Source organism: Corvus cornix, chromosome Z (assembly GCF_000738735.6).
Source record: "Corvus cornix cornix isolate S_Up_H32 chromosome Z, ASM73873v5, whole genome shotgun sequence".
In the NCBI taxonomy this organism is placed as follows: domain Eukaryota; kingdom Metazoa; phylum Chordata; class Aves; order Passeriformes; family Corvidae; genus Corvus; species Corvus cornix.
In genome coordinates, this window is record NC_046357.1 from 115,456 (window position 1) to 125,852 (window position 10,397).

Below are 10,397 nucleotides of genomic sequence, written 5' to 3' on the forward strand. Positions count from 1 at the left end.
CAGTCGGGCAGGAAATTATCCATCGGGCCATGCCCTGGCTGCTCCAATCCAGCCTCCGGGTAAAAATTCTAACTTATTCCAATTAACTAAAACAGCAGCAGAACACAGGTTCTACTGATTGTCAGCTGTGGCAATCAGTGAGTCTGACAAGTTTATAGAATTTGAATATAATAAATCGATTTGTGGATTTGTGCACTAGTTTTACTATTCAAGAAGGGCCATGCAGTTCATTTTGCACAAGCCTAGGGATCATGCTGCAAGTGACTTGTAGAATTAGTCCATGATAATTACAACACCCTATTTCTTCCCAATTGACCAGTAAACCAAGTTGATTAAAGAAGTGAAAATTACACTCTCTTTCCTTACATTGCATTTCTGTGGTCAGCTTGCATAATAGCATAAAGAAGATGGCAGCTGCTACTACTACTGTGGTATTAATATCTGAAATGTTAATCGATTTCACAGTTTACACATGGCACAAAGGTCCTTGTGCGTGCTGCCTTTCACACAACTCTACTTGTTTTCCTTCTAGACAGGTGTCCTTGACGTCTCCATGGGAGAAAAAGTCTGTCACCCTACGTATTTGACTTAGAAAATATAAAATGAAGAGAATTTTAAGTATATTTTACAAGCCATGCCAGGCTGATAGCACTTCTCCAGTATTTTTTTAATTCAAACACACAAAGTAACAGGTGTCCCCTGCAGTGTCACTTCTGCATTGGGAGGAGTTTTTGGCATATTGACCTTATGTCTTAACTCTGAAGTCTTAGACCAGAGGTCCTGTTCAGTCCCTCAGACACTGTGCCACATAATCCTTAGAACCTGTTGTGGAAGCAGTTCTCCTTGTTTAGGTTATCCTGTTTTATCCCTTGGCTTTGCAGCAGCCAGGATCAAAGTCCCCAACCCCAGTGTCCTTGCATGGACAACCTCTGTCCCGACAATGAAACCATCACCAGTGGATCCTTCCAGCTGGACTCCAGGTGTGAGACAGGATCTCCTGGTCACCTGTGCTGACACCTGCAGAGTCCCATAGCTCATACTTCTTTCTCTGGGAACCAGGTACATCTTGAGCCCATCCTTTTCTTTTCCTGAAGAAATGCCTCCCGTGCAGCCTGCTGCTCCTTCTGAGCAGTTAGCAAGGAGTGCTGCCAATTCAGAACACTTTGATGCTGCAGTGAATGCTGAACTTGTGCACAATAATAACTTTTAAATTATTTAACTTCTAAGGATTTTAAGGCTCGTGAAATTCAGGACTCTAAACAGTGGTGTATTCGTCTCATGCCTTCTGTACAGGCATCAACTGCATCAAACAGAGCTACGGAGTTTCTGCGCATTAAAGATGTGCTGGGGCCAAAGAGGATTTTGCTGGTGGATTGACACAATAAAAACTAAAGTCAATTTACATTTAATTTTTTTTAATGTCAGAATAAATACTGCCTTTTTTGTCCTTCCTACTTTTGGGGAGGACAATAACAAACCATTTCCTTTCTGGCTAGCAAAACATGCTTAACTTAAGCGAGAAGGGTAAAATACAGATTCCATATTTCCAATCCTAAATTTGTTTTCAGAGTAATAGCTTTACAACTTCTGGCAGGTGCTTAATAGTGTCTGTTAATTCCATTGCTTTTTTCATCATGAAATTTCTTGTAACATATGATCAACAAGAGCAGAGCAGAAGCTTGCATTTCTTGTTTTAGAATACTTATATTTTTCTTCTTACCACTATTTAGAATGCAGTAGTGCTTTCCTTTAACCACGTATATTTAAACATTCAATATTTAAAAACCAGCTTGCAATTAAACTTCCCCTTTTCAGATGTTCCTATCACTAATCTCCAGGTATTTTCTTGGAAAAAAAAAATCGTTTTCCTTTTCTGGTTATTAAAATATGTCTCCTGTTACATTTTGGACTAAAACCTCCGGGATCGCTTTTAGAAAGATGAGATTTATTAAAAGAAGGTGATCTCATAGGAGATAAGATGAAGGACTTTGGTAGGGAGAAAGCTACAAACACTGCCCAGAGCTGTGGAACATCTCCACAACAGGCAGCTTCCCCCAGATTTAAAGAACGTGTTCACAGAAATTGGCAATTCATGTAATCCATCCGCAGGAGAGAATCTTTAACTACAGAGTGAACATTTGCAATGCCCAAGTAGCATGAAGAGTGAGAAACCCTAACGACTCTCAGGATGTTAAATGCTGTAAAAGCCCAAATACTGCAATGTCTTGAATGACAAGAGACTCCCATTTTTAATCATTTGTAAAAGAGATGCTGATTTAGATATAATACAAAGCCAGGAGGATTTGTCAGGGCTTAATTATATTTTTTTTCTGGCTGTTAACAAACCAGAGCAAACTAAGCATTATCCAAAGAAATCAGTTGGTTAGTGAGGATCATGGGCTTAAAACTGCTCTGTGAGGAGTTACAGTCAATACCTCAGTTTTTCCACATGTACTGAGAGGTATGAGGTAACACGGTGCTGTGCCATGCTGAAGAGGCCATGGCTCCTTTCAACAGGCAGGAGCAGAGTACACACACCTCAGGCACTCACCTACATATGCACTATAGTATGAAGTGTAGTTCCAGTGGGAAAAAAGGGCTTTTCTCAAAATCTGCCCATATATGAGACTCAGTGTTGCACATGCTACAGGCCTGGTACACAGGCCATATGCCTGCAGCACTTGCTGGCTCATCCTCAAGCTGCCAAGTGGTGACACTGGTGTTCATGGCAGACAGCTGGAGGCACTGTCACAGGGTTAAATCTGTTGGCAAAAGCATGCCTTCAAGCCCAAGCATTTCTAGATATGAAATAGGAAAAATGAAATCGAAAAACTTGTATGACTTGATTGTGAAAAGCTGGAAAGGCATTTCTAATGCACAGGAGTACCATTTTTGGAGAAATTGAATACTCCCAGAGGCGGGGCAGCCACAGCTCCTCTGGGCAATCTGTGCCAGTGCCTTTACTCTCCTCACAGGGAAGAATTTCTTCCTTATTTCCTATCTAATCCTGCCCTCTGTCAGTTTAAAACGGTCATCCCTTCTCCTGTCACTACAGGCTCTGGTGAAAAAATATGTACCCTAACACTTTATGTCTATATACACCGTTTATAGAGCATCTACCACCCTTAGGCTCCCCTGAGCACTGGTCACTCAGTGCTGTGAGTGCACCACACCAGTATTTTAACCAGGTCAGCAGCTCAGGGTGTGCAGGCAGGAGCTGCTGAGGGACAGCACACACCTGATCACAGCCATCTGCCCAGCAGCACAAGGAGCACAGCCTCAGGCCAGACCTGGACCTGCATTTTCCCAGGCAACTCAGTTTTTCCCAAACTCAGTCCCCCAGCTGCTAATACAACACAACCACAGGCATATTGCAGAATGCAAGGCTGATGGATTTTTGAATTTTCCGTGAGCACTGTGCTCTTTTCCACTTATGAACACCTTCTGAGTGCTGGGCCAGAACCCCTCAGTCAGTTCCTCATTAGGAATTAGCCACCTGCATGATTAACATCAGTACCACAGAGCTCAGCAGCCTGGCACACTGAAGAATGCCTGTTTTGTTCCCTTAACGTGCCATATGTATGGGGCTTTCTCCTTCCTCCTCCTGATATTTATTCAAGTATACGAGGATTATTTCTGAATTATTCATCATACAGTATCTGATTAGACTGTGGCGGTGCCGGTTCCCACTGCTTAATGAATGAGCCATTAGGCTTTTGCAGATGGTGCCATCAACAGCTCTTGTGCTGTGTGTTCCCTGCATTTAGCCAGCAAAAGGAGAGCGCTGAACCTGAACACAGGGTGGGAGATGAGTAATACCCATGCAGTGATCCTGCAAACCACACAAGCAGAGCAAGTGTTGCTGCAAAACTTACATTTTGTTCTAGGTGTTGTCTAATACAATTTTCTCCAAAAATCTTGGTGTAGCTGAGCATATATCCTTCCAAACTACTCAATACATCACTTCAAGCAGTGAAGTAAAGGACAGAAACTGCCAGCAGTTTACGTATACGTGGTCTTGCAAGGTGTGACAACTAACATAAGTCATGGCATGTGCTGCCATGACTTATGGGCGTGAGCAGGGGCAGACACCATCTGTGTGCTCCAGGCACTTCTTTCTCAGAAGAGGAGACCAAGAAGTGAGAGAAGACACTGTATTCCAGAACCCAAGTGGGTGGAGAACAGACACAACAGGCACAGGTGCACCCTTGCTTTGGGAGGGTCTTAGGAAGTGGGAGACACTGCATAGCTCTGGGTGTCAATGAGCTTGAGAAATCCATCCCAAATCACACAGCTTGGCAGGGTTCCTGCTGGTCACTTGGGGCTGGCACCTGGACAGCTGGGGAGAGGAGCGCTGGGGGTGATGCCGTGTGACACAAGGGGTGCTGCCTCTAGGCAGGAACGGGGCACTCAGGACCAGCAGCAGGTGTGCTTGCATTTCTACCTTTCCAGAGCCTACCCTGGAAAATGGAATAAGCACGTAATAAAAGAAGGAGGAATCCAAGAGTGATTTTTCTGCCACTTTTCCTCTGTTTACTTCAGGAAACACTGTCCTCACAGATGAGGGTGGCAGCAGCGGCTCAGCCTGGCTGTGGTTGCTGATTCCAAGCTGCCTGTGATGATCTTCCTACAATGGAAGCAAAGTTAAAATCAAGGCGCCTTGCTGGTTTGTGGCCAGCATGGCCAGGGAGTCTTTCAAGCACTCATACTTTCCTTGCTGGTCCTTGGCATCCCCTGCTGGAGAAAGGACATCTGATTCATCCCCACCTACTGAAGATGAGTCAGGATTATACAAATTCCATTTAGTTTGTGTAACAACACTACTTCCCGTGTTGCAAACTTTCCTGTCTGCTGCCATAAAAGTCTACTGAACAAATCCCTGAACACACAGTGATCAGCAAGAGATGCCCCCAGCTGGGGCTGGTGGCTGGCGTGTCCTGGTTTTTTGTCCCTAGGACAGACTGGGGTTGTTTTCACCATTTTAATTTCTTTCAAATTGCAAATACTGCTGCCTCTGCACTGATTCTCCCACAAGACAGAATTTAATAACAGCTGGCTATTGGCTGCAGATCAAACAACAGCTTGTTGGCAGCTTCTCTCTCCTGCCAACCTGACCCCCAAGGTCTACTGCAGGCAGTCCCCTAGCCCAAGGTATATGTCCTGTCCTTGCCAGTTCACTAGATCCCTACTGGGCTTTGGCATTACCCACGCTCCAAGGGTGACTTTGCCTGTGTTAGCACGGCGAGAGGGAGGCAAGCTGCTGCGTCCCCACCTGCTGAGTGCTCTGCTACCCCACACCAGTGTTAAAAGTACCCAACAACCTACACCACCAAAAATATTGTAGAGTACACCTGAGTCAGGAAAAGACTTGTGCTGGCATACCACACCACCCTGTGGCATGCCACACTGCTCCTCGGATGTGCCAGCACTAGGGACAACCCTGTCCCATTCACAAAGGGAGGCAGGAGACCAGGATGATCTCCTGGGTACAGAGGAGGGGAGAGGCACCAAGGCAGCATCCAGCCCCAGCCCTGAGGGTTTCACTGCTCAGCAGCAGCCCATGCTTAGTTCCATCTGCCAGATTAGCGGTCTTGGATGGCTTTGCCCTCTGCAGTACAAAAGGGCAGGTGGGCAGGCTCTTGGCTTGTTTCATGTGAAAGAACAGGTACAGCAGAGTTACCTGCCTGGAAGGGTTCCCCGGTGACAGAGCACGGCTCCCTGTGGGGCACAAGGTGTGGGGGCACACGTTCCCCCAGCTGCTCTGCCCTGTTACCCCAAAAATTGAGCGTGGATTTCCCATGCAATGCAGTGGCCACCATGAGCCAGTGGCAAGGCACCCGCTGCTGTTACTAGTGACAGTGCTGGGGCCTGCCTGCACCTGCTTGGCCAAATTATAGTCTCACATTGTCTGGGGGAGGCTCATCCTCCCTTCCAGCCCCAGGGATCTTTTCTTTTTGTCCCTTCACCTCTGAAACTTCTGCCTCAGAAGTTAGGCTCCCATGCAGCCACAATGCAAGAACTGGCTTGGCTTCAGATTAGCCAAAAATCTCCATCTTGCACTGCATGGGTGCAAACAGTAATGCAGGCTTAAAAGGCAACTGCTGAGCATCATCTCTCTACTCATGAGATTTTTGACTACTTCTTAGAGCCGTCCACAAATGTCTGTCTTACATAATTAAACCCACTCTAGTTTGCGATGCATCAGAATTCTAATTATACCTTTTGTACCTTATATATACACCACAGTTTGAACATCCTAGGGCTGGCAGGCAGATGGAGTTTAACAGGAACTATCCCATCAACAGATGCTACTACCGAGTTCTCTTGCTCAGTCTGGGAATGAACTGATGGGCAAGGCAAGAAAACATGTTTTCTTACAGAGCCACCATCTGTCAGTTTGAGAAGCTGCTGTCATGAATGACTAAGGATCACTTGTATAAGGAAAAACATTACTAATACCATTCTCAAGACAGCCCTATTATTAACCATATATTATATATTAACTGTATTGTAACTATTGACTAGCATCAAGACTACAGCAATAAGAAAATACTGTAACTAGTAAGTCTAAAAGGAAAATAACTGTAAACAAAATTAGTTGAGAAAGGGCAGCTATCTCTCTTGGGAACCTTTACGTAACAAACCTGGGTTTAATCCTTCTTTGCTGTCATATTCTGTTAAGAGTTATTGCGTGACATCAGACAGAGCTTTTCCATTTGTGGAAACTTACAGTCTCCACAAAACAATAACAAGAAAAGGTTTTTGTTTATCAGAGCTTATAAAGAAAAGGAGGGATTATTGGATTGCCAGCAGCAGAGACGAGGAGTTCCCATGGATTGTTTTATAGAACAGGATGATGGGAGGTGTAAAGGTATCCCCGCACATGCAAGGTCGTAAGGGCCCACTGGGCACGTGGCTCTCCTCAGCAGATTAGAAAAGGAAAAAAGATGCTGATGGCAAGGCAACACCAGAGTGGAGGGTAAAACACCTCATTCCAAGTAAAACTCACTCCAGCTGGCAAGCGGCTTGCTCCTGCATATCTCACCACAGGAAGGCATGTTGTACCCATGTTAAAACCTGGATTATTCCAGTGCAGACAGCAAGAGAGAAACTAGCAGGGAGGCTCTGCAGTGGTAATGAGTCCCACCTCTGATTTATGTGCTGGATGGAGTGAGGTGCAAACAGCTGCAGTTCTCTACCTGCCAGCATGGGTAAATGGCTTGTCATGAAGCACAGCTATTTTCTGATTCAAATGACCCCACTATTTCCACTAAAATAAGAGCTGGTAATCCAATGGGTGTTTCAAAATCGTGTTGCACTGAACCAGAATCTGCAGCAGTTTTCTGCATATCCCTAAGGCAGGTGTGAAACAAAGCCTACAAAGCTTTGAGAATCAGCAAACCAGTATTTTATAGCGACTCCATACCTTCTTAAAAGACTGTTATGCTTCTTACAGACCAAAAAAATAATGGATTTAGTACGTTGTGAACATCTCAAAGCAGTCCTGAAAAATGTCTGGACCAATCCTGGTCCTGCAAGGCAGGTCTCATGCATACTACTGGCATTCAGTAGAAGGAGAGAGGAAAAGAGCTGACAGGCACAAAGAAGACAGGATGTGAACAGAGAAGACTCCTGGGACTGCTTTAAACACCTACAGCTCTGGCAAACAGCCCATTCAGAGGGGAATAATCCGAGCAGTTTCTAACAGGCTGCCTGATGATAACCCACAGAATCACAGATCAATGCCCTACCTCTGTAGGCATTGATCTTTTCTCTGTGGTGACCACTGAGAGGACCTGAGGGAATGGCCTGAAGTTGTGGCAGGGGAGGTTTAGGTTAGATATTAGAAAAGGATTCTTCCCCCAGAGGGTGGTAGGATACTGAACAGGCTTCTCAGAGAATGGTCACAGCCCCAAGGCTGCCAGAGCTCCAGGAGTGTTTGGACAACGCTCTCACAGGGTGTGACTCTTGGGGATGGCCTTGTGCAGGGCAAGGAGTTGGACTCCATGATCCTTGTGGGTCCCTTCCAACTCAGCATAGTTGGTGATTCTGTGACTTGTGCTGTCCTGCCATGCACAGTCAACATCCCTCTTCATACAGGATGTCAGGAAGCAGAGCTGGCTCATGTTTAGAGAGATGAAATAAATCATAACCACCATGTTAAGTCATCAGAGAGCCCAGGAAGCATCTGAGAGCTGCTTGATCTTATGTGTAGTGAATTAATTTGCGTAACAGGTTGAAGACTTTTCATCCTAATTGCAAGTGACTTTGAAAGCTGAAAGCAGGGTGCCAGCAGATTCTGTCTGAAGGGCAGATGGGGAAGGCCTGCCCACTTCCTCCCACATCCGCTGCAGATGCAGAGGCTGGTCGCTGTGGTAACACACCCCCACAGGGATCCGGGGCTCCTGCTCACTGAGTGCCAACAACAAGGATGGGAGACAGCATTTCTTCTCATTAGCTCTTAAAATAAGCCTGGTATGACTAAATTGCTGCAGCAATACCTTAGGAATTAGTAACTGCCTAATTGCCACAACATGGAGGTGTCCTCACTGCATTCCTAGACTATTGCTAAAGGATCAATCTTTAAAAAAACCCCAACAAACCAAACTCCCTGAAATTCCCAACCTGTCCTCCTCCGCCTGATACTTTAAACCTATCTCCAATTCCCAGCAAAAACCTTGGAGCTCAAAATGCTGCACTCTAAAAAGTGAGCAGATCTTACTGTGCCTGAATTAAAATTCTATACAAGGAAGAAGTAATACTGAAACATATCCGCATTACAGCAGTGAGGAATTTATCTCAAGGTGAACGTAGCCCAGGAGCTTACTGCATGTGAGAGCTGCCAAAGTTACTAATTAGCTGAGAGAAGGAGGAAAAGTAGTTGATGCATGAACCAAGGCAGTAACTAGAGAGACGGCAAGACTAGCCCTGATATCTCCTACTGAAGAATTCCATGGTGCAGATGGGTCTTCTGGAGCCAGAGCCAGTTTCAGAACTCTCAGGATAACAAGAGGAGTCAGCCTGCAGAGCTCTATGGAGGTACAGAAGGTAAATGCACTCCCACCTTACTGCAGTGTGGGGAGGGACAATGGAAGAATTGTCTTGGCCTTTCTGAAGCACATGAACCCTTCTTTTGCCAGAGAAGCCTGAGTTTATTTAAGGATTACCTTAAACCTTTCTTCTAAACCTATTGAACGTCCAAACCCAGGTGACAAACACTTGAGTTATACAAAACCATACAGCAATGCTAAAGAAGAGGGCAAACTAATTTAGCGTACCAGATACTTTGGCAAAAAATAATTATATCCAAATAATTGCACTGCAGGAAAAAACCAAACCCTGAGGCTTCAATTCAGAAAGGACACCACAAGCCAAAGAGAGCTTTAACAACTTCCTAGGTTTACACATGTCTTTTAATCCCACCAATTTCACTGAGATTGAAATGTTAAATTAATTTATGCCTGTTGAACTTTTAAAGTGCTTTCCTGGACCTGGGCCAAAGGAAATGGGTGCTGCTTGCAGCTTGCCCTGAAGAACCAGAGTATTTAATTCTGAACACTAATGATTAAAACAGTTAGAGCAGTTCCTAAAGACATTGCTGCAGTGAGAAAATGCCTTTCCATCACTATTCTCTTTTTAAAGAGGGCTCGGACAGATAAAGTTTTCCACCACACACACTACTGCCACAGGCAGACTTTTGTCAGATGATTTGGACAAATCTGAGTGGTTTAGGTCACTTAAAGAACCCCTGTTAAAGGTATTAGCAAAAGCAGGTTTAATGTAAATGTGCAAAAGGGTAATGAGGTTCAATGGCAGGGTTCACTGTGGTAACTGCTACATGGATGATGCACACAGAGGAAAATCTGTCTAGAATCAATGTAGAACGATTTACACGGGCACCATGGATGCCAAAGGCTAAGGGAGGCCCTGCTGCTGAGTCACAGGGTTCAGACTTGGACAGGGGTTTACACCTGAAGGATTTAGCAGCACCTAATTGCTGACTAATTTAACATTTGTGAAATGATTCAATTCCTATACGCACAGCAGGAATTTAATTCTAGATCTAAGATGGCAATATCCATACTATACTTCCCATAGGGGATTTAAATCAATTCACACACACAGAAGTACATACATATACATATACATGCATATACAAATATGTCCAAGGGGTACCTATTAAAGATTTCCCTCGAGTTCAGTGAATTCGTCAAATGCCTTTGCACCTCTCAAGAGGCAAGAGCTTCGAGAAGCAGGGGTATCAGCCCAGGTCCAGATCTGTGTATCTTGAGCTGAAGCTCATGATTCAGATTTCCCCTTCTTTTCTGCTAAGGAAATTCTTTTATTACATGTTTTGTTTCAATAAAGCTTTGGGCTTTTTAAGGCTGGAAGGTGTA